This window comes from Suncus etruscus, chromosome 16, assembly GCF_024139225.1.
Source record: "Suncus etruscus isolate mSunEtr1 chromosome 16, mSunEtr1.pri.cur, whole genome shotgun sequence".
Lineage (NCBI taxonomy): Eukaryota > Metazoa > Chordata > Mammalia > Eulipotyphla > Soricidae > Suncus > Suncus etruscus.
The window spans coordinates 59339807-59363214 of NC_064863.1; positions in this window are offsets into that span (position 1 = coordinate 59339807).

The window sequence follows — 23408 nt, forward strand, 5'->3', positions numbered from 1 at the left end:
GGTTAAAGTTTTTTTTTTTTTTTATAAGGATACTATTTAGAGTCGAGCGGAAGGAGCAAAAATGTTTTTCTTCTTCCTAGGGGGAATGACAAAATAACTGAGAATCACTGAGTTAGCGAAACAACTACACTGACAATTATGAGAAAAGCAGTGATTGAGAGAAGTAGAATTCCTGTCTCAATACAAGCAGAGGATGGGAGAGCAGGGAGATGAGGGACAATTGTTGTCTGTAGGTTACATTGTGATTTGGGTGTTCTTTTATATAAAAAAAAAAACAACTAAAAACATGTTTGCTATCTTGGTGTTTAAATAAAGATGTTATAAAAAGGAATGCTGATTAATTGCGTAATTATTATACTCAAATCACTTAATCTAATAATCGGGATCCATCATTAAAGGTCATTTTTAGACATTAACAGCCTGTTAAATTAAGAATAAATATCAATTCGTTTATTTTTTATATCAATTCGTTTCAATGACAAAAGTGTGGTACATGTACACAACAGAATACTGTGTGGCCTTCAGGAAAAATGAAGTCATTATATATGCCTCTATATGCATGATTTGGAAACTATTGTGCTGAGTGAAATATTCAGAAGGAGAAAGATAGACACAATAGTATCATTCATCTGTGTGATTTAAGATAAATAAAAATACTTTCATTTACTTATTTTGTTTATGACCCCACTTGGATTTACACAGGGCTTTCTCCAGGATTTGTATTCAAGGGTTGATCCTAACTACCCATTGAGGACCACAGTTTGTGCAGATATTGATTGCATATTGACAACCTTATCAAGAGTACAATCTCTCCACCCCTGATTGCAGTATTTTAGACCACATGAAATGTTTCTCAATAAATGGAAATATGCCATTTCAAGTGTTCAAGGATCAGTCATGCAGATATAGAGAAATCATATATAGTGCTTTCAAGAGCTTAAGTGCTGGGCAATCAATCCTTCTGACTCCTGAAAGTAAATAGTTCAACACCAAAATACTCAAATATGCACAGTAGGGCAGCCTGAAGCAGGTCAGTACATTTAATAAGTAGGTCATCCAATTTCAGCCCTAATGACAGATAAAAGTAATATGTGTTTCAAAGGTCTCAAAAGTTTTATAAAGTTACAAAGGTTATAAAGGTATTATAGTACAAAAAATGTACTATAGAACCTTTCTTGTTCAGAAAAAAACCGAAGATATAGAAAACAGAAATAGTTCATGAAGTTGCTTCAGGTAGAACCAGACAACAAATAGAGTTGCTCCTGACCCCAAAGTTAAGCCTTTTCATTACATTATGATAGAAGTGTTTCTTTTGAAAGTGCTTAGATGACTTTGGAACACCAATAAGGTGATATCTTTAACATGATGTGATTTTGAGTACAGTGAATCTCCATTTTTATTCTTGTTTATTTCTAAATAAAATTTTATGCAGAAATAAAATGTCATTGTTTACTTTTACCTGAGGCTGACCTTCATTTTGATGACCTTGAGATGAAGAAGGGTTTGGATTTTTTGAAGGAACCTTGGGATAATTTTCATCGTTTGGATACTCATATATATCTTGAGGGCCTGGACCAAATAGTGAATTATTTTCTAACTGCATACAAACACAAGAATAGAAAGAATTGCAATTAAAGAAGAGTATGATGAATATATTTGACCATGACTTCTACTCAAAATAGAGCTTTGGTCTCTTTTTTAATTTTAGAGATGAATTTTTCTACATATTTTATTATCAGAAAGATAATTAAGAATTTGAAATTTACCATATCATTTACCTATATTTCAATATTTATTAAAGGGATCAACTAAAATTTTTATTATTCTTTAAGAAAAGCAAATTTATTCCAGAGAGCAATATAATTTTTTAATTTTAGAGATGAATTTTTCTACATATTTTATTATCAGAAAGATAATTAAGAATTTGAAATTTACCATATCATTTACCTATATTTCAATATTTATTAAAGGGATCAACTAAAATTTTTATTATTCTTTAAGAAAAGCAAATTTATTCCAGAGAGCAATATATAGAACTTCTGAGAGAACAACTGGTTATACAATTCCATGATGAACTTCTTAAGTATCCAAAGTATTCCCAGTATTATTTTGAATTGTTAGTCAGTGTATCACAAACAAAAATATTGATCTGGCTAGTTATTGATGGGTATATTTTATATATGTTCCCGCAATCCATTTTCAGAACAGAACATATTTTAGATAAAAAAGATTTTTCTCTTCTTGTGTATTTTTTATTTGTGTTTCTTTAATTGTCATTGGGTGTTTAAGTTCTACAATTTAGATCACTGGTCCTTTCTATTCATATTTTATTTACTTCAAAATTATCAGAACTTATTATGTTTAATATTGGTTACCTAAATAAAGCAATAAAACAACAAACATATTTTTAATTGTGGTATTTATATATCATTATAAAAATGAAAAATAATGAATAAAAAATAAATAAAGCAAAACATTTGCATAGCAAAACTCTTTAAGAACAAAATAATAATGATGAGGAAGCATGCTCCATACACACAGAATAGGGCCAGCAGCATTGCAGCTGTTTAATGGGGTCTTTGTTGCATGAATACCGGAAAATCACCCAAGTGATTTTGAGTACAGAGCTAATAGTCAGTTCTGCACACCACCAGGTTTGAGCCAACATCACAAATCCCACCAAACAATAAAACTCACCTAATCTGAAACATATATTTGCTGTTACTTATATTTGCTAAATTAACTTCAATATAATGAACTTGTTTACTTTGTTATCCCACATTTTGTCTTCCCTGTGATAGATACCAATTTCTTGTAAAAAAGCATTAGCATTTAAACAGTACTTGTATATTCAGTACTTGATCTGTAGCTATCTGCTGCTACTTAGGGTGTGTAATACTAAAAAATACTAAAAAAGAGCACACATCATGAAATAAAACTTTGATAAATATGTAAATGCAAGGTTATTTTTATATTAACTTCTAAAAATAATGTTTGGTTTTATAGTGAAAAATCTTACATAGACCTTGAACATTACATTTTGAGTTAGATAAACTTCACTACTAAATCGATATTTACATAATTTTTTACTTACTGCAGCGCTATTTACAATATCAAGAATCTGGACACAGCTCAGATACTCGACCACAGAAGAGGGGCTAAAGAAACTGTGGTACATATACACAATGGAATACTACATGGCCCTCAGTAAAAATAATGTCATTATATTTGCCTCTACATGCATGGATTTGGAAACTATTGTGCTGAGTGAAATAGTCAGAGAGAGAGAGATAGACACAGAATAGTCTCAAAAACCTGTGGGATTTAAGAAAAATAACAATAAAAAAAAAAACTGCCCAGAGACAATAGAGATGAGAACTGAAGGAACAGCCTAGGATAGGCAACTTACCACAAGGAGTGGTGAGTGCAGTTAGAGAAACAGCTACATAGACAACTATCATGACAATGGTAGTGAGTGTGCAGGGAGATTGGGGGACAATTGTAAATAGTTTGCATTGTGATGTGGGGTATCTTTTTATATAACAGAAAAACAACTACAAACATGTTTGTTATCCTGATGCTTAAAGATGTTACAGAAAAATAATGCTAATTAATTTCACAATTATTATACTCAGAGCACATAAACTACTCGTCAGGATTCATCATTAGGATTATTATTAACATTTAACACCCTATTCAATTAAGGCTAGATACTGATTTATTTACATCTTAAAAGTGTGCACATAGTTCTAGTGAAGCTGCTTTGATTATATTTATAAAGATTTACTTTATTTCATTTACTTATTTTGCTTATTTTGTTTGTGAAAGCATCTGGCTTTACTCAGGAAGTTTCTCCAGGCTCTGTATTCAAGGAATGATCCTTGCTATCCATAAAGGACCACAGTTTATACTAGGATTTGCATGCATATTGACAGCTTTATCAAGAGTAAATTTCTCCATCCTTGATTGCAGTATTTTATACCACATGAAACGTTTCTCATTAAATGGAAATACGCCATTTCAAGTGTTCAATGATCAGTCATGCAGATATACAAAGAAATCATATATAGAGCTTTCAAGAGCATAAGTGCTGGGCAATCCCTCTGACTCCTGAAAATAAATAGTTCAACACCAAAATACTCAAATATGCACAGCAGGGCAGCCTGACGCCAGTCAGCACATTTAATAAGCAGGCCATCCAATTTCAGCCCTAATGACAGTGAAGAGTCATATGTATTTCAAAGGTCTCAAAAGTTTTCTAAAGTTATAAAAGTTATAAAGGTACTATAAAGGCTAGAAAAGTACTGTGGTACCTTTCTTGTTCAGAAGAAACCGAGGATTTAGAAAACAGAAATGTTCATGAAATTGCTTCTGTAGAACCAGACTACAAACAGAGTTGCTCTTGACCCCAAAGTTCAACCTTCAAATTACATAATGATGGAAGTGTTTTTTAAAAGCATTTAGATGAGTTTGGAACACCAATAAGGTGATATCTTTAACATGGTGTGGGTTTGAGTCCAGTGAATCTCCATTTTTATTCTTGTTTTATTTCTAAATAAAATTTTATGCAGAAATGAAATGTCATTGTTTACTCTTACCTGAGGCTGACCCACTTCATTTTGATGGCCTTGAGATGAAGAAGGGTTTGAATTTTTTGAAGGAACCTTGGGATTATTTTCTTTTTCTTTTTTTTTTTTTAGTTTTTTTTTTTTTTTTTGGGTCACACCCGGCAGTGCTCAGGGGTTACTCCTGGCTGTCTGCTCAGAAATAGCTCCTGGCAGGCACGGGGGACCATATGGGACACCGGGATTCGAACCAACCACCTTAGGTCCTGGATCGGCTGCTTGCAAGGCAAACGCCACTGTGCTATCTCTCCGGGCCCAAGGATTATTTTCATCGTTTGGATACTCATATATATCTTGAGGGCCTGGAACAAATAGTGAATTGTTTTCTAACTGCATACAAACACAAGAAAAGAAAGAATTGCAATTAAAGAAGAGTATGATGAATATATTTTACCATAACTTCTACTCAATAGAAATCTTTGTCCACATTTTTAATTTACAAGTCAATATTTTTCTACATATTTTATCATCAGCAACAATAATTAAGACTTTGAAATTTACCATATCATTTGCCTATATTTCAATATTTATTTAAGGGATCAACTAAAATTTTCTATTATTCTTGAAGACAAGCAAATATTCCAGAGAGCAATATTGAACTTTTGAGAGAACAACTGGTTATTCAATTCCTTGAAGAACTTCCTTAAGTATCCAAAGTTTTCCCAGTATTATTTTGAATTGTTAGTCAGTGTATCACAAACAAAAATATTGATCTTTCTAGTTATTGATGACTATATTTAAATATGTACTCTCATTCCATTTTCAGAATATATTCTTAGAAAAAAAAAGATTTTGCTCTTCTTGTCTATTTTTTATTTGTCTCTTTAATTGTCATTGGGTGTTTAAGTTCTGAAAGTTAGATCTCTGAATCTTTCTATTCATATTTTATTCACTTCAAAATTATCAGAACTTATTAAGTTTAGTATTGCTTACCTAAATAAAGCAATACATGAAAAACATATTTTTAATTGTGGTATTTAAATATCATTATAAAAATTAAAAACTATATAATAAAGCAAAACATTTGCACAGTAAAGCTCTTTCAGGACAAAATAATAATGAGGAGGAAGCATGCTCCATACACACAGAATAGGGCCAGTCACATTGCAGCTGATTAATGGGGTCGTTGTTGCATGAATACCGGAAAATCACCCACAGTGATTTTGAGTACAGAACCAAGAGTCAGTCCCGCACACCACCAGGTTTGAGCCAACATCACAAATCCCACCAATCAATAAAGCTCACCTACTCTGAAATGTATATTTTCTGTTTCTTATATTTGCTAAATTAACTTCAATATAATGAACTTGTTTACTTTGTTATCCCACATTTTGTCTTCCCTGTGATAGATACCAATTTCTTTTATAATGGCATTAACATTCAAATAGTACTACTATATTCAAGTACTTGATCAAATAATTTAGCTGTCTACTACTACCTACTGTGTCTAATACTGAAAAAGAGCACACATCATGAAAAAAAAACTTTGAAATGACTATTTCAACTGTGAATTCAAGGTCATTCTTGTATTAACTTATAAAAATAATGTTCGGTTTTACAGTGAAAAAATATTACATAGACCTTGAACACTACACTTTGAGTTAGATAAACTTCATTACTAAATTGATAGTTACCTAATCTTTTACTCACTGCAGTGCTATTTACAATAGCAAGAATCTAGACACAACTCAGATTCCTGATACAGAACAGGGGCTAAAAAAACTGTGGTACATGTACACAATGGAATGCCATGTGGTACTCAGGAAAAATGAAGTTATTATATTTGCCTCTGCATGCATGGATTTGGAAAGTATTGTGCTGAGTGAAATAGTCAGAGGGAGAAAGATAGACACAGAATAGTCTCACTCATCTGTGGTATTTAAGAAAGAAAAAAAAAACAACTATCCAGAGACAATAGAGATGAGGACTGAAGGAACAGCTAGGTTATGTAGCTTACCACAAGGAGTGATGAGTGCAGTTAGAGAAACAACTACATTGACAACTATCATGACAATGGTAGTGAGTGTGAGAAATAGAATGCCGGCTCAGTACAGGCAGAGGATGGGAAAGTAGGGAGATGGGGGAAAATGTTTGTACATAGTTTGCATTGTGATGTGGGGTGTCCTTTTATATAACATAAAAAAACTACAAAGATGTTTGTTATCCTGGTGCTTAAAGAAAGATATTATAAAAAATAATTGCTAATTAATTTCACAATTATTTTACTCAGAGCACATAAACTACTCCTTGGGATCCATCATTAAGTGTTATTATTAACATTTAACACCCTGTTCAATTAATGCTAGATGTCAATTTATTTATATGATAAAAATGTGCACATAGTTCTTGTATAGGTGCTTTAATTATATTTATGAGTATATACTTTATTTTATTTATTTATTTTGCTTATTTTGTTTGTGAATGCACCTGGCTTTACTAAGGAAATTTCTCCAGGCTCTGTGTTCAAGGATTGATCCTGACTATCCATAGAGGACCAAAGTTTATGCTAGGAATTGAATGAATATTGACAGCTTTATCAAGAGTACAATCTCTCCATCCCTGAGTCCAGTGTTTAGACCACATGGAACGTTTCTCATTAAATGGAAATACGTCATTTCAAGTGTTCAAGGATCAGTACTGCAGATATATACGAAGAAATTATATATAGTGCTTTCAAGTGCATAACATGCTGGACAATCCCTCTGACTCCTGAAAGTAAATAGTTCAACACCAAAATACTCAAATATGCACAGTAGGGCAGCCTGAAGTTACAGGAACCCTTAAGTACAGGCAGAAAACTTAGCTGAAATGCAGGGCCTTGTGACAGGCATAAGACTTTGCTAAATCAGGCAGCCTTGAGAATTGAATGTAAACATTTAAGATTTAAGGGAAACGAACACAGAGCTATAAAAAAGCATTATATATATTATATATAATATATTATATATATAATAAAAGAATTAAATGTTAACATTTACAATCTAAGGCTTCTTCAGAAACAAAGAAGGCACATGACTTTGGTCCTGGGAAACTAAGTCTAGTCTATAAATTCCCCTTATCTGTATATTCCACCTGCCAGAGATAGGTTCCATTATCAGTACATCCCAGGTCTGATGAAGACAGATCTCATTATCTGATCATTCCATCTCACCTGCCAATGGTCCTGTTATTTGTCCTGTTCAATATATCTACCTATTATTGACATATTTAGGAGCGGAACTGTGCCCACAGCAAGTATATAAGCCTGGCCTTGAGTTTCAGTAAACTAAATTGGATTCGGATTTGGCTGGAATCCTTATCCCACTTTTGTCTGTCTCCGTGTCTGTCTTCATGTCTGTCTCTTTGTCTTTGTGTTTGCGCAATCTCCTTCCAAGAAAGAATAACCACATCTGCAGGTGTCCCTGCAGGCGGAGGCATGCACACTGAATCAGGTCAGCACATTTAATAGGCAGGCCAACTCATTTCAGCCCTAATGAGTCATATGTGTTTCAAAGGTCTCAAAAGTTTTATAAAGTTATAAATGTTATAAAAGTACTATAAAGGCTATAAAGAAACTGTAGTACCTTTCTTGTTCAGAAGAAACTGAAGATTTAGAAAACAGAAATAGTTTCTGAAGTTGCTTCGGTAGAGCCAGACTACAAACAGAATTGCCCCTGGCCCCAAAGTTCAGTCTTCGAATTACATCATGAAGTAAGATTTTTTTTTTGAAAGCATTTAGATGCGTTTGGAACACCAATAGGTGAAATATTTAATATGGTGTTGTTTTGAGTCCAGTGATGCTCCATTATTTTCTTGTTCTATTTCTAAATAAAATTTTATGCAGAAATAAAAAGTAATTGTTTCAACTTACCTGAGGCTGATCTCCTTGCTAGTTATTGATAGCTATATTTTAGAGATGAACCTTATTACATTTTTAGAATTCATTTTCAGAAATTATTTTTGCAGTGGTTCACTTATCATGCCAACCTTACACAATAACTACTTTCTAATAGTGTTCTGTAAAAATAATGAACAATGTTGAGCTTTCATTTATCAAATATTCAAATAGTTCATGAAGGTATCTTACCTCACCAGGTAATGTTTTCGCACACTATTAAAAAAGGGAAATAAAATATTGTTAATATACCAAATTTTTCTTTAAGTTTTAAATTACCATTCATTGTACCACTACAGGTTGATTAAACTAAATGAAGAAAATAATCTTTGATGTTTAAAATATGAATTAGTTTTCATAATATTTTTGAAATGACTAAATAATAGATCTGATACAATTAATTTGAGGCCTTAAATTCAATGCATTGAACAACACCATCTCCTTTGCATGTCAAAGAGTAAAATCTGTCTGTCATAGACAAAAATATTAAAGATATGGGTCACAGCTATTCCAGAAAATTGGGATTTTTTTTTTGTTGTTGTTGCCAACCTGGCATTCCATATCGTCCCCTGATCCTACTATGAGTAACTTCTGTGAACAACAGAACCAGGAGTACCCCTCAGAGCTACTGAGAGTGACCCAAAAACAAATAGCAACAACAAAAAATGTGATGATGGTAAAAATGGAAAAAGTATATTTTAAGTATATTAAAAATATATTTTAATATATTCTGCTTTTAGTAGAGTAACTTTTTTCAACCTCATAATTTTGTTGTATAATATGTGCCACCATACCCTATTTAGTTTGCAAACTTCAATGAAACTTGCTGGTTTGGCTAGAATTTCTGTCTTTCCTATTGATTCATTATAAATAAATGGATATAAGTAATAAAAATGGCAATAAGCCACAATTTGAACAAAAATGTTGAGCCAAGGATAAAGAGAAAAATATTCACAATGTTTTATCTAGTTATATCCAATATTAAATGAAAGTAAAATCTGAAAACTCATGACACAATTTCAAGTTTAGAAATTTAAATATATAAATGTGCAAGCTCAAATGTTAATTCTGTAATAATTTTTTATATTTGGATATAACAAATATTTTTCATTTAGCTTAGAAAAATTATACTTAATACATTTTTTATACTTAAAAATTACCAAAATGCTTAAATACCTGGCGACTTCACTAGATCAGAAGTGATTCTGTTTTTCCTCTATAGAGTGAGGCCTGTGTTTATTAACTTTAACAAATCCACCCTAAATAACTGATATTAACTGTTGCATTAAGCCCTTATGATGAGCTTGATGGTGGATGGAGGCCTTTGTTCTTGGGCCCTGGCCAAATGGCTCCATCCCCCATTAGCTGACAGGTCATTATCTTCAGGTGGTCAAGGGAGAATCAGACTCACTCAGACAGGCTTCATGAGAGATAATATCTTTATTGCCCTGGCCAACTTCTGTGTGGCCTATATCATATACCTATTTAAGCATTCAGCCATTCTTAGCTTGCCCTACATCTTAACTCTTATTAGCCAACTTTCCTCTGACCTCCATGGTGACAAAAGACCTTAATCCTCTCTGGTCAAAGCCTTATCTAACCTTTCCAAGACCCCTCCCAGGAATGGGCGGAGTCTTGCAGATAAGATCAAGTTACCCAAGGAAGAATGGGGTATGGGGCTTCAATTAACCTTCTCATTATGCATTTATTATTAATATTATGATTATAAAAAACAATGTCATAATGTAATATATTAATAGTAAGTATTTATTAGAAAAACAATTAAGAAATATTTTTTGTCCGTTTTTTGTTTTGTTTTGTTTTGGTGTACTGCTCAGTGGTTACTCCTGATTCTGTGCTCCGAAATTTCTCCTGGCAGCCTCAGGGAGCACATGGATTGCTGCGGATGAAATTTGTGTCAGCTTTGACAATGGAAATACCCTATCCACTGTGCTATTGCTCATGCCAAAAGGAATTATCTTTTATATCTCTACTAATAATCCTTTATAAAAGGTTTTCTATTTTCCTGATGAGATGGTAAGTTATATGTTTTGGAAACAAGTATTTATGAAGAGCAAGTATATCAATAATGGATATTTAAAGAAAGGTCACAAGAATGGAACATCCAGTTATAAAAAAGATTCATTTTAAAATCACTTGAATAAGAAACTGGATTGATGAGTATATAAACGTGAATTTATTTAACTTTCTTAACATTCAAAAAACGGAAAAATTAATCTTTACATGCACAATCTAACTCTGAAAATTAAAAACTTTTCAATACATATAGAAGAATTATTAGAAATTGTTCAGTATATGTTATATGATTAACAACTCATTAAAATGTTCAATATATATTGATTTATAGTATATTTACCAGAGCAATTAAAATAATTATAAAAGTAGGATAAAAGATAAAATAAAAATTTTAGGTACACAATTTACATTAGACATTTATCATATAATTTTGAAATGTTCTATATTTGAGGGGCTTGTCTTGCACAGAGATCTCTTGGTTTGATCCCCAGCACCACATCTGTAACCCTGAGTCCTTCCAGGAGTGATCCCTGAGCAAAAAATTCCTTTGAACACTGCCAGTTTATCCCTCCCAAAATTGTTTATTAGATCATAAGTATTGGTCACTTATTTAGATGATGTTATTATCTATTTGATTAATTTTGATAATGTAATGTTCCCATGCTGTGTTAAGGAAAGAGGGATAAGTCACTTTCTGAACTATTTAGCCAACCAGGTTATAGTTTTCTAGAATTGGAAAATAAGAGCTCTTTAGGGTCTGTTGACAGAGGACCACATTAGTCACACACATATATATTTGGAGAACTCTAGAATTACTGACCACAATGCCCATGAGCATATAGTGTCAAGAATTGAACCTAATGAAGTCTATTCTCTAATCTCACATTATCTTCCTAATTTTTATTTCATAAAAATATCTTACAATATAATAAAATAAGTAAAATATGAAATAATTTTAACATTTAGCTTATCACAAAGTCATCTTAGCATGCTTGTTTATGTTTAAATACCTAATATATATTTCAAATCTACAGGAAAGTAGATATTTGTTAAGAAATCCTTCAAGATTTTCTGAATGACTCACAATCACACCAAACAGGAGAGCCAAGATCAAGACAAAGATGTAGACCTTCATCTTTGATTGGGTCCTGTAAACAAATAAGGATAAATTCAGAGAAATTTCATGTGTACACTTCTAAATCAGACATTTATTAATTAAAACACAATTTCAAGAATTTTAAAATTTATGGAAAATTCAAAACATTTTTTATTGCTGATTGTAGAAATTAGAGATGAGTTGAGGATAAGAGTGAAAACAAGTGCTCTGATATGAATGCAGTATAAAAATACACCACAAACACAGCTTAAATAGGTGAAAACATAATGGATATTATGGTAATGAAGAAATAAAGCTGGTGTTATATTTTACATGATGAGTAAAACATAATGGGAAGCTTCAAAGAACAAATGAGTTTACTTACTGCCTAGATATTGGAAACCCTTTACCCTCTAATGTTCCAGCCCACTTTATTTTTAATTATTATTATTATTCATTTTATTTAATTACTTTTCAAGCACTCTGACCCATCCTATAAGGGTCAGGACTTCAACTACAACCATGATTAGATCGCTAATGTTTGTCTATAAATGGATGTGAGTATGTATGCAGTGGACTCCTCTATCTTTGCCTAATCTGTCTTGTAAACAATACATACTCTATTGTATATAGTCAATGTTTTATATTATCCTTTCTAAACCCCATTCAAAACTTTTTCTATCCTCTCAGCCCCTCAAACTTTTTCTGTTATCTCTTCCTACTTAATCCTTTTTACCTTCAGTTCTTAACTCCTTAAGAATAAAGAACATTCCCCTTCACTAGTAAGCTGCCACTTGACTCCCAAAGCAAAAGAACACCCACTCAGCCCCACATTTCTCACACCAGAAAGAATCTGCAGCCACCACCCCTGCTGACTTAATATATGTGGCCCTTTTTCTTACAACTCCTCAATGTGGACTGTTGCAAGCTACCAGATTCAGCTCCAGAGGGACCTCCACTTGAGGACATTACCTGATCCCTTACTGCTGCAAACCATATCTCAGACTCAATAAGACCGTAGTAGGGAATGAAATATTATGCCCTAGATCTTTTTTCTTCCAAGACTAACTCAAAAGACTTAATGAGGACTTCTATATTTTCAGTGTATTTTTAATTCCTTAATAGTTATACCACTTAGTGTGCATATTTCTAAATGTATATGCAGCCTTTTACATCCTTGTTCTTTCTCTCTCTGTTTTGGTTCTACTTAGTAGGAAATTCTAGTAGAAAAGATTTGGGATAAAATCTCAGGTCAAAACTATGGCACAGATATTGTATTGCACGTCATTTTTACCTCAAATGCACCAACAATAAAATTTGGCATCACTTGTTTTTCCAAATACACTAAAATGGGGAAATCTTATGTATAGAAACAAGTTTTTATACTATAGATAAAAACACATACATTTTATAATGCAGGGCCAACTTCTATATATACCAGATTGCCCAGGATAGGTTTATACAACACCCTTTGAGGCTAGAGTGATATCACATTGATAGGGCATTTGCCTTGCAAGCAGCCAAAAATGGACAGACCTAGGTTTGAGTACTAGTATCTTATATGTCCTCCCAAGCCTGCCAGGAGCTATATCTGAGTGCAGATAAAGGAGTAATCCCTGAGCTCAGCCAGTGTGACCCCAAAAAAACCAAAAACCTACCAAACAAACACAAATACATATGACTTCTTGTTGAGGAGATAACAGCAACACTTATCTAAGGGCAAGTTGCCCTACCTCATTACCTAACTATAAGACGAAATCAGAAGATTTTTTTTTTTGATCTGTGCAAAAACCAAGATCCCTAATTAGAGAAGACTGACTGCAACAACTGTGGAGCAGAACTTCTGGAACCATAAAGAAAGACTCTATCCTAGACTTTCATCCTAGGATCTGTTAAAAAACAGATCTTCAATTAGAGAAGATTGATTTTGACAACTTCAATTGAGCAGGACATTTCTTGGAACCATAAATAAAGACCTTGGTTTTGACAGTGAACCTGCTCAGAGCCTGTAGTTGGTTTCATAACAGTATGCTTCAATGCTGGAGACACTCTCTGTCTCTTAGGCCAAGGGAATTTTCTTTCTAATTTTCCCAATACATACTAAGCCTGTGCAAAAAAGAAAAAAAGAAGAAAAAAAGAAAGAAAGAAGAAAGAAAGAAAGAAAGAAAGAAAGAAAGAAAGAAAGAAAGAAGAAAGAAAGAAAAGAAGAAGAAAGAAAGAAAGAAAGAAAGAAAGAAGAAAGAAAGAAAGAAAGAAAAGAAAGAAAGAAAGAAAAGAAAGAAAAGAAGAAAAGAAAAAGAAGAGAAAGAAAGAAAGAAAGAAAGAAAAGAAAGAAAGAAAGGAAGAAAGAAAGAAAGAAGAAAGAAAAGAAAGAAAGAAAGAAAGAAAGAAAGAAAGAAGAAAGAAAGAAAGAAAGAAGAAGAAAGAAAGAAAGAAGAAAGAAAGAAAGAAAGAAAGAAAGAAAGAAAGAAAGAAAGAAAGAAAGAAAGAAAGAAAGAAAGAAAAAGAAAAGAAAGAAAGAAAAAGAAAGAAAGAAAGAAAGAAAGAAAGAAAGAAAGAAGAAAGAAAGAAAGAGAAAGAAAAAGAGAAAAAGAGAAAGAAGTAAAAGAAAGAAGAAAAAGAAAGAAGGAAGGAAGGAAGAAGGAAAGAAGAAAGAAAGAAAGAAGAAAGGAAAGAAGGAAGAAAAAAAGCAACAACAAAACAAAACAAAAAACTTTCCACACCAACACCCCTATTTTTCTTTTTCCTTTACTTTTGCTTTCTTTAATTATATATTTATAGCTTCTAGACAAGAGCTCTCACCACTTTATTTATTTTTGTTGCTGTTGTTTTGTATTTTTTGCTATTTGTTTATTTTTAACAGAACCATGGAACATGATGAATCATCTTGTTCTTTCTCATCTTTCTAAGTTTGCTTTCAAATACATAAATCTATTATGCTGAGTGAAATTAGTCAGAGGGAGATAAATAGATGAAGAATGGCCTCTCTCATGTATGGGTTTTAAGAAAAATAAAATATATTCTTGCAATAATTTTCAGAGACAAAAGAGAGGACATCTGGAAGGTCCAGCTCATGACACAAAACTCACCAAAAAGAGTGACGAGTGCAGTTATAGAAATAAATATATTGAGAACTACCATAACAATGTGAATGAATAAGGGAACTAGAAAGTCTGGCTAGAGTACAGTTAGGGGTGTGGTAGGGAGGAGCGAGATTTGGGATATTGGTGGTGGGAATGTTGCACTGGTGAATGTGGGTATTATTTACATGACTGAAACCCAACTACAATCATATTTGGAATCAAATTGTTTAAATAAATATATTAATATATTAAAAAAAGAAAAAAATTGGATGGTCCATAGGGAAAAGCAGTTCATGAGCATTGAGTAGACATAAAACATGATCAGAACTAAATACCCAACCCAAAGTCAATTACAATGGAATCAAAAGACCCAACTAGAACAAACAATATACAAAAGGGACCTGTTACTAGCAGTTCATGGGCTCATTGTGGAGATATGGGATGCAAGCTGGGAATAGTGGTGGAGCTAGGTTAACACTGGTGGTGATAATGGCATTAATTCACTGTCACTATGCATTTTAAACAGAACTGTAAAAGACTTGTAATTCAAGAAAATATAGAAAATTTTAAAATAAAAAATAACCCCATTTATATCAGTGCCACACAAACTCAAATAACTTAGAGTCAACTTAACTAAAGAGGTGAAGGACATATACAAAGGAAACTACAAAATCCTGCTTCAAGAAATAAAAGAGAACACACTAAAATGGAGACTCATACCCTTTTCATGGATAGGGAGAAATAACATCATTAAAATGGCAATATTCCCCAAAGCATTGTACAGATTTAATATAATCTTTCTAAGGATATCTATGACATTCTTCAAAGAAGTGGATCAAACACTCTTTAAGTTCATTTGGAACAATAAATACTCACGAATAGCCAGAGAAATTCTTAGGAAAGAAAGATGGGAGGCATCACTCCCCAGTTTTAAATTGCATTACAAATAATAGTCATTAAAACAGCATCATATTGGTGTAAAGACAGACTCAGATAAAGTGTAGTAGACTTGAGTATTCAGAGTTTGTTCCCCAGACATAAACTCAATTAATCTTTGATAAAGGGGAAAAATGGAGCAAGTAAAACCTCTTCAACAAGTGGTGTTGGGACAACTGCTCAGCCACATGCAAATAGCAAACACAGATCTCCATCTAACACCATGTACAAAGGAAAAAAATCCAAATGAATTAAAGACTTTGATATCAGATATGAAACTATAAGGTATATAGAACAATACATAGATAAAATGCTCCATGACATTGAGACTAAAGGCATCTTTAAGGAGAAATATCACTCTCCAAACAAGTGAAGTAAAGATGAACAGATGGGACTATATTAAGCTGAGAAGCTTCTGCACCTCCAAGGAAATAGAGATTAGGATAAATTAGGATACAAAGGACAAGGGCACCTACAGAATGGCAGTAACTACTGTTTTCCTCTTTTTAATTTATATTTATAGCTTCTAGACAAGGGGTCCTGCCAGCACTTTCTCTTTTTTTTAAAATCAGAACTATAGAACATGAATTATCTTTTCTGTCTCATTATTTCTATATCATCCTACGATTTGAGAAAAAAAAGTGAATTCTATCTGGGCAAATCAGTCTCATGAACATTGAGTTGGCATAAGAAATGATTAGATCTAAATACACAATTCAAAGTCAATGACAATATAATCAAGGAATCCAAAATACCAGTTATACACAATAGGGACCTGTTACACTAGCAGTCCAGGGGGCTAATGGTGGAGATATGGGATGCATGCTGAAAATAGTAGAAGACAGAGGTCAACACTGGTGGTAGTAATTCACTGTTAGTATGCACCTTAAATATAACTGTGAAAGACTGTAATTTACATTGGTCTCAATAAAAATTAATTTAAGAAAAAGAGGTGACTTCCTTAAAATTTAGAAAATAATCATGTATGAAAGATAAAAATAATATTATTAAGATTATGTTAGATTATATAGTCATGTATCATAATGTTAGGTATAATTGTTACTATAAAATAAAGAGAAATTTTCAGGAAGTAAAAGTATAATCAACAGAGACATCTTGTATAAAATTAATGATAATTAAGCCATTCTCTGGCTAAAATTTGTACAGTTTCTGCAACAGTATTAACTTATTTGATGATAGTAAATAGATGGAAATTCAATTTAAAAACTTCAGGGAGAATACTTGAATAATTAATCCAAAGAGGTAAGAAAATTATCCAATTATAGGGGTCAAACTCCTTATTTTGTATAATACGTAAGTAGACAATATTGAGTTTTAAGTACTTAAAAGAGAATGCAATAAAAATTTCAACAATAAGGCCCAGCACGGTGGCACTAGATGTAAGGTGTCTGCCTTGCCAGCACTAGCCTAGGACGGGCCACGGTTCGATCCCCTGGAGTCTCATATAGTCCCCCAAGCCAGGAGCGATTCCTGAGTGCATAGCCAGGAGTAACTCCTGACTGTCCATTGGGTGTGGCCCCCAAAAACCAAAGACAAAAATTTAAAACAATAAAAATTAAAGAATTTATTTCACAGAATCATTACATAAAATATTGTCTTAAATAAAAGTAATTATCATGGTAGTCATTTTTATACAGTGATAATTATGTTGAAACATAAATCTATTTAGATTTAGAGATGAAGATAAAAATGCAATGCAAAATGTATTTTATAGCGAATAAATTAACTCTCAAAGGTCTACAGAAATATCAAAGTAATACAATACATAGATATTATGCAATCATATTAGACATTATGCAATTAAAAACTAATGAAGACATCAAATTAAAGGAATGACAAAATAAAAAATGTTTTAAAGTGAAGATAAAGATATCTAAAGATCAATTTATTCAAAGCATATGAAATTCTTGTAGGATATCCACATAAATGTAGCACATATCAAATTTCCCATGTCATTTAAAGTTATTGTAATTTTAAATCACCTTAATATTCTAACATCTTTTCAATATTTTACAAAATTACTTTTATAAGAACTTATCGGTTATAATATAACTTTATAATTTCGATTATTATAGCATATAAATCATTAGAAAGAGTCACCTTCAGAGCTTTTACTTAAAATAATACCTTTTACCAAGTTGAGGTTCAAAATCAGAGCAAAAAAAAATGCTAAATCTATAAGGTGACAAACAGATGTATTAAGCATCTCTGAAATCATCTGTTATTTTTTTCATACAAATGTCAACACTATTATCACATAAGTAACTGAAAACGGAGCCAAAAAATCTGTCCCCCACAGGCACTTAAAAATAACTTTGAAGTGTCCCTTTTTCTCATACAATATTATGAAGTAAAGTAACCAGGACGTAATTGACTTATTAATGCTACAAATCAATAAAAAGAAGAAAAATTTATGTGGGAGTAAATCGAGCACAAAGTGAATGGAGTGATTAAAACTGTCCGTCACTTAAATCTTACTCAATTTAAACAAATAAATGCCCAGAAAAGAACGATTATAATTTAACTGAACTAGATATGATAACCAAAATTATACATTTTATACTAATTTTATTCATTGTTTCTAAATTGTAATACCATAAAATATTGTGATAATGTTTCAATTCAGTTTCATATAATTAAAATGCACTATATGCTCTTAACTCTGCATTGCTTTCAATATTAAAGAATATTTAAATTTTTGCTAAGGAGTCATATTCAATGACCTGGCTATGGCTTGATAAAAGCATATTGTATTTTATTTTGAGATATATCCTTACTATTCTCAGTTTTAAACATGTTTATTTGTTTAGGGATCACTTCTGCTAATATTCAGGGGATCAAATGGGATTATAGAGATCAGGGTTTTCTTGCTAGGCTAGATCCTTACCCATGTACTTATACCTATATTCTTCTTTTTATATTCAAAAGATTATAAGAGTTTACAAATATATAATCTAGAGTTGAAAGTACATACATTTTGGTATTTAGAGTTAACTTATTTGGACCTTTAGATTTGGGGGAGAGCCATGATAGATCTTTATATGATGGTAATATATTTTTAATATTTTTATTGATGTCATTGTGAATGCAAGTTTTTTGCAGTTGTAATCCAGGTGTTTAGTGACAGTGAATTAGGGCCATTCTCACCACCAGTGTTGAACCCCGTACACCACTGTTCCTCTCATGCATTCCAAACATCTTTCCCTAGTCCCCAAGACTGGCTAGTGTAACAGGTTCATTTTGTGTTTTGCTTGTTATAGTTTGGGCCTCTTCATTTCTTTGTCTTTGACTTTTGGCTTTGGCTATTTAGGTGTGATTTTTTTTTCCACCTAATGTTCCTGAGACTGTTTGGCCTGGAGTTTTTTTTTTTTTTTCTTAAAAAGACTTCATGTGAACATAATTATTCAGTTAAATAGAAAAAGGTAGTTGTTGTGTTACCCCTAGTTGTTATGTTCTTACCCTAAAACAATAATTGTGCCCACCCTAGGGTGTGACCTGGAGAAGGATATTGGATTAATCTGTACGTGGTATTCTGCCCCTACCCTAGGGTGGTACCTGAATCTTGCCAATAAAAGCCAGGTTCTGAGGAAGGCTGGGGATCATTTCCTTCAGTATTCTTCCACTGAATAAAACTGATGACTCCTTGAAACCTGACTGATGTGAGTCTTCCTTGCCGCCACACTGACCCTCAGACCAGGTTTCAGAAGAGTGGACTGGCTGAAGGAGAAAGGCCTCACCCTCCCAACCATCCCATCACCATCCAGCATTATGCAGAGCTTGTTGTTTAGGTTATTATATGTTCTTCAATTTGTTATTCTACATATTTGTCACCCGAATTTTCGATTTGAAACCCTGGATCAAGACAGCATGGTGATATTCCTGTTTCTTGTGTTTGATTTTGGCTCTTTTCAGCTGGAGTGAGTCCAAAGCTTGGACAACTTAAGCTATTTTTAAAGATGGAGGAGTCCATTTCTATGGGCAGAGGGGCAAGTGATAGGTGGGAGATGAAAGCTTAATTACCTCCATCAGAGGCACAGGACTGAGACTTTGCTGCAAAAATTACTTTTTCTAAAAACCTCAACGCCTCAGAGATTGATTGGAATCAATCTCTGATTGATTGGAAAGGACCAAGAGGTTGCAGGTGCGCATGGCTTCTACTAGGACCCATCCTCCAGACTAGGTGAGTTGAACAGTGCTCCACTCTAGGGTGTGACCTGGTAATGGTATATTGGATTGATTATTCCTTACTTGGTATCTGCACCTACCCGTAGGGTAGTACCTGACCTCCTGCCAATAAAAGCCAAGGGTCTGAGGAAGGCTGAGGATCATTTCTTTAGTATTCTTCCACTGAATAAAAACTGATGTCTCCCTGAAACCTGACTGATATGAGTTTTCCTCGCCGCCACTCTGAGCCCTCAGACCAGCCGGCTGAAGAGATTTGCAGATGCATGGCCTGGCTGGAGGAAAAAGGCCTCACCCTCCATCCATCCATCCTATCACCATCCAGACTTATCCAGAGCAAGCTGCAAGTCAGCCATTGATGGGGCTGGAAAGTGATGGAATGGAGGATAGGGCCTTTGCCTTGCACGCAGCTGACCTAGGACAAAAGCACTTTGATTTCCCCAGCATCCCAATTGGTCCCTAAGCCAGGAGAGATTTCTGAGTGCATAGTCATGAATAACCCCTGAGTGTCACTGAGCGTGGCCCTAACCCCCCAAAAATGATTTCCTAAAATTTTTAATTCAAAATATATTTTCTAATTGCTTGGCAGATAAACTAATAAAATTATTTATTGCAAAAAATTTACTGAAATTTAAATAATTATTATGGAAAAATATAGATTCAAAAGATATGCAATAATAGTTATAATAAAATATATGAGAGAATATTTTGAGAAATTCTTGTATAATATAGAAGAGGAAAAATTTTAGAAAAATATTATATACTCTGGTGATATGAAAATCAGTGGTAAAATAATACTTAATCAAGGAGCACATGTTTTAAGAAATGTTTATAAAATGGCACTAAGAAGATGAACAGCAAATAATTATTATGAAAGCACATGTTTCAATAATTTTGTTATTGTTACACTACAATATTTTAATCATATTGTGAAAAACTAACCTAGCAAATAAAACTTTTGATTATAGACTTATTAAGTTTCATTCGTTAATTATAATTATATGTATTACAATCTTAACCTTAATTAAAATAATAATATAATATATAATATGTTATTATATATTTAATGTGTAATAATAAAATTATACCCATAAATTATCTTTAAAAAATTTGAACCTCCTGAACATATAAAAATGGAGGTGAGAATAAAAATGGTAAACAGCAGATTGCTTATAAAAAATTTTAGGTTAGGTTAAACTCACCAGAATGGTTAACTGAGTTCATTCTCAGGAAGAAATAAAGAGTAAGCAAGGTTATCCTTGGAGAAAATTGTACTTGCCAGAATCTAGCAGACTTTAGTGCTTCCTGTAGCATTAGAGTTATTTAGTAAAATCTCTTACTGAACAAGTTTTGAGTAGCCTTGATGCCCCAAAATGCTTAGCCATGGGTGGTTATGTGTCACTGTGCACCACTTATTGAGCTGGCCTACTTGACGGGTCAGGATTCCACATTTCATAACTGTCTTATTGTAGGTCTGTGTCCAGAAGAGACTAGATCTCATTCACAGAACTATTTCCTAGGACTAAATGACAGCCCTATGGTAGTTTGAGTTTTTGGTTTCATCTACTTTTCCTGAGACTAAAAGATTTGTTTTTAATTACTTGTGGCATATAAAATATATTTTAAACTATGTAACATAATCCATATAGGTAGATTCGTATATAGCTGAGATTTTTTTTCTCTCCATGTATATGTAAAATATAAATTGGTACTAATAAAGGAAAGAAAAAGGCCAACATTTTTATGATATAATGATTTTTATTGTAAAAATCTATGTACTAGAAAAACATTTAGCACAGAAAAATTTAAAATAAAAGGACAATTTTATAATTTTATTCCCTTTGAATAAGTGCCCAGTAATGACTTATTTGGCTTCATTGCATGATATTGTTCTGTAATCAGCATTGTATGTTTTCTCTCAAAATATTTATACACAAAGTATGGAAACATATTGACTCACATTCCTATTGAGATGTGACTATTGGCACATAAAATGATTGAATGTATTTTATAAGAAGTACAATATAGTTTGTCCTCATTTAAACTGAGTCCCTTTGAGAAAGGTACACTGAGATTCAGACCTCCAAAAACTTTTTGACATCACTTAGAAAAACTAATAATGCAAAAATATTAGTATATTTAGGACAAAAATCATAGAGATGTCTCTTAACCCATCATACTCTGGTATTATTATAAACAAGGAGAAAACACTGAAAAGAAAAGAGAGACAGAGATTGGTGTTATGTATCTGCAAACTTGAACTTTTAAGAATTGCCAATATATTTTAAAAACTGGAAAAGGAGGAAAAGTCATATATTAGAATTGATTCAATGTAGGAATTGACTCAGAAAGAACGTCAATTTTTCTTCTTTGTAGTCATCAGTCAGACATTCTTAGGAAACCCCTAAAATTCAATGCAACTTGATATCAAGTGTATGCTTGATAAATCAATTTATTATGCATAGCAGCCTTAATTTTTTTATATAATACCATTTGATAATATTTTGTTTCTCTTTTTTGTATAGCTAAAATGTGTTTTTCATATATTTGCTTATTTGGGAACCTCATCTGGTGACGCTCAGGGTTGACTCCTTGGACTTCACTCACAAATCGCTCCTGGCAGGCTCAAGGAACTATACAGGATGCCTGGAACTAAACCCAGGCCCACCACTTGGCAAAGCAAAAATGCCCTGCTGCTGTGCTCTAGACCCAAGGATGTTTTCTAGTTCCAAGGATGTTTTCTTTTTTAAATTCAAATAACCATAAGATTACCATAAAATACCTAGTCAAAAGCAGATAAACAAGATTGGCAGTAGGTTCTTCTTTTACTCAGGAGTCATTTTTACCACAGGCAGTGTGCCCAGAGACAAAGACTAGCAGTAAGAACAAAGAGAGGGGATCTTCCAGCCACATTAGCTATGCTCTACCCAGAACAGAATTCCAGGAATTGAGGCAGACAGAAATACCAACAACAGGCTTCTCTTTGAGTTAGAAGGGACATATTCTCACTTTGTGTCCCTCACATATCTTCTAATCAATGAGCCTCACACAATACATAAAAATCACCACCATGAGATTGGTCCTGAAATATTGTATGTCTGATACCAAAGTATGAATAACTTTATAAATCACAATAATTTAAATATGCTTTTTTAATTGTAAAGTTCACAACTGGGGGCCAGAGAGACAGCATGTAAGGTGTTTGACTTGCATGCAGAAGGATGGTGGTTCTAATTCCGGCATCCTATATGGTTTCCAGAGACTGCCAGGAGTGATTTCTGAGCATAGAGCCAGGAGTAACCCTGAGCACTGCAGGGTATAACCCAAAAACAAACAAATTAAAAAGTTCACAGCTAAAGATCACAAAGGGAAAGCAACAAGAAGCCCACCACATCACCACATTTAGTGAATGAAGATGGTTACTTCTGAAATTCCAAATAATATGAGCTACTTATATATAGTCTCTCTAATTAAAACTTTTAGAGAATATTTTGAGTATGTTAAAGGAACTGAGAGAAAAATAAAAGGACTGGAAAAATAACAAAAGGTTCAAT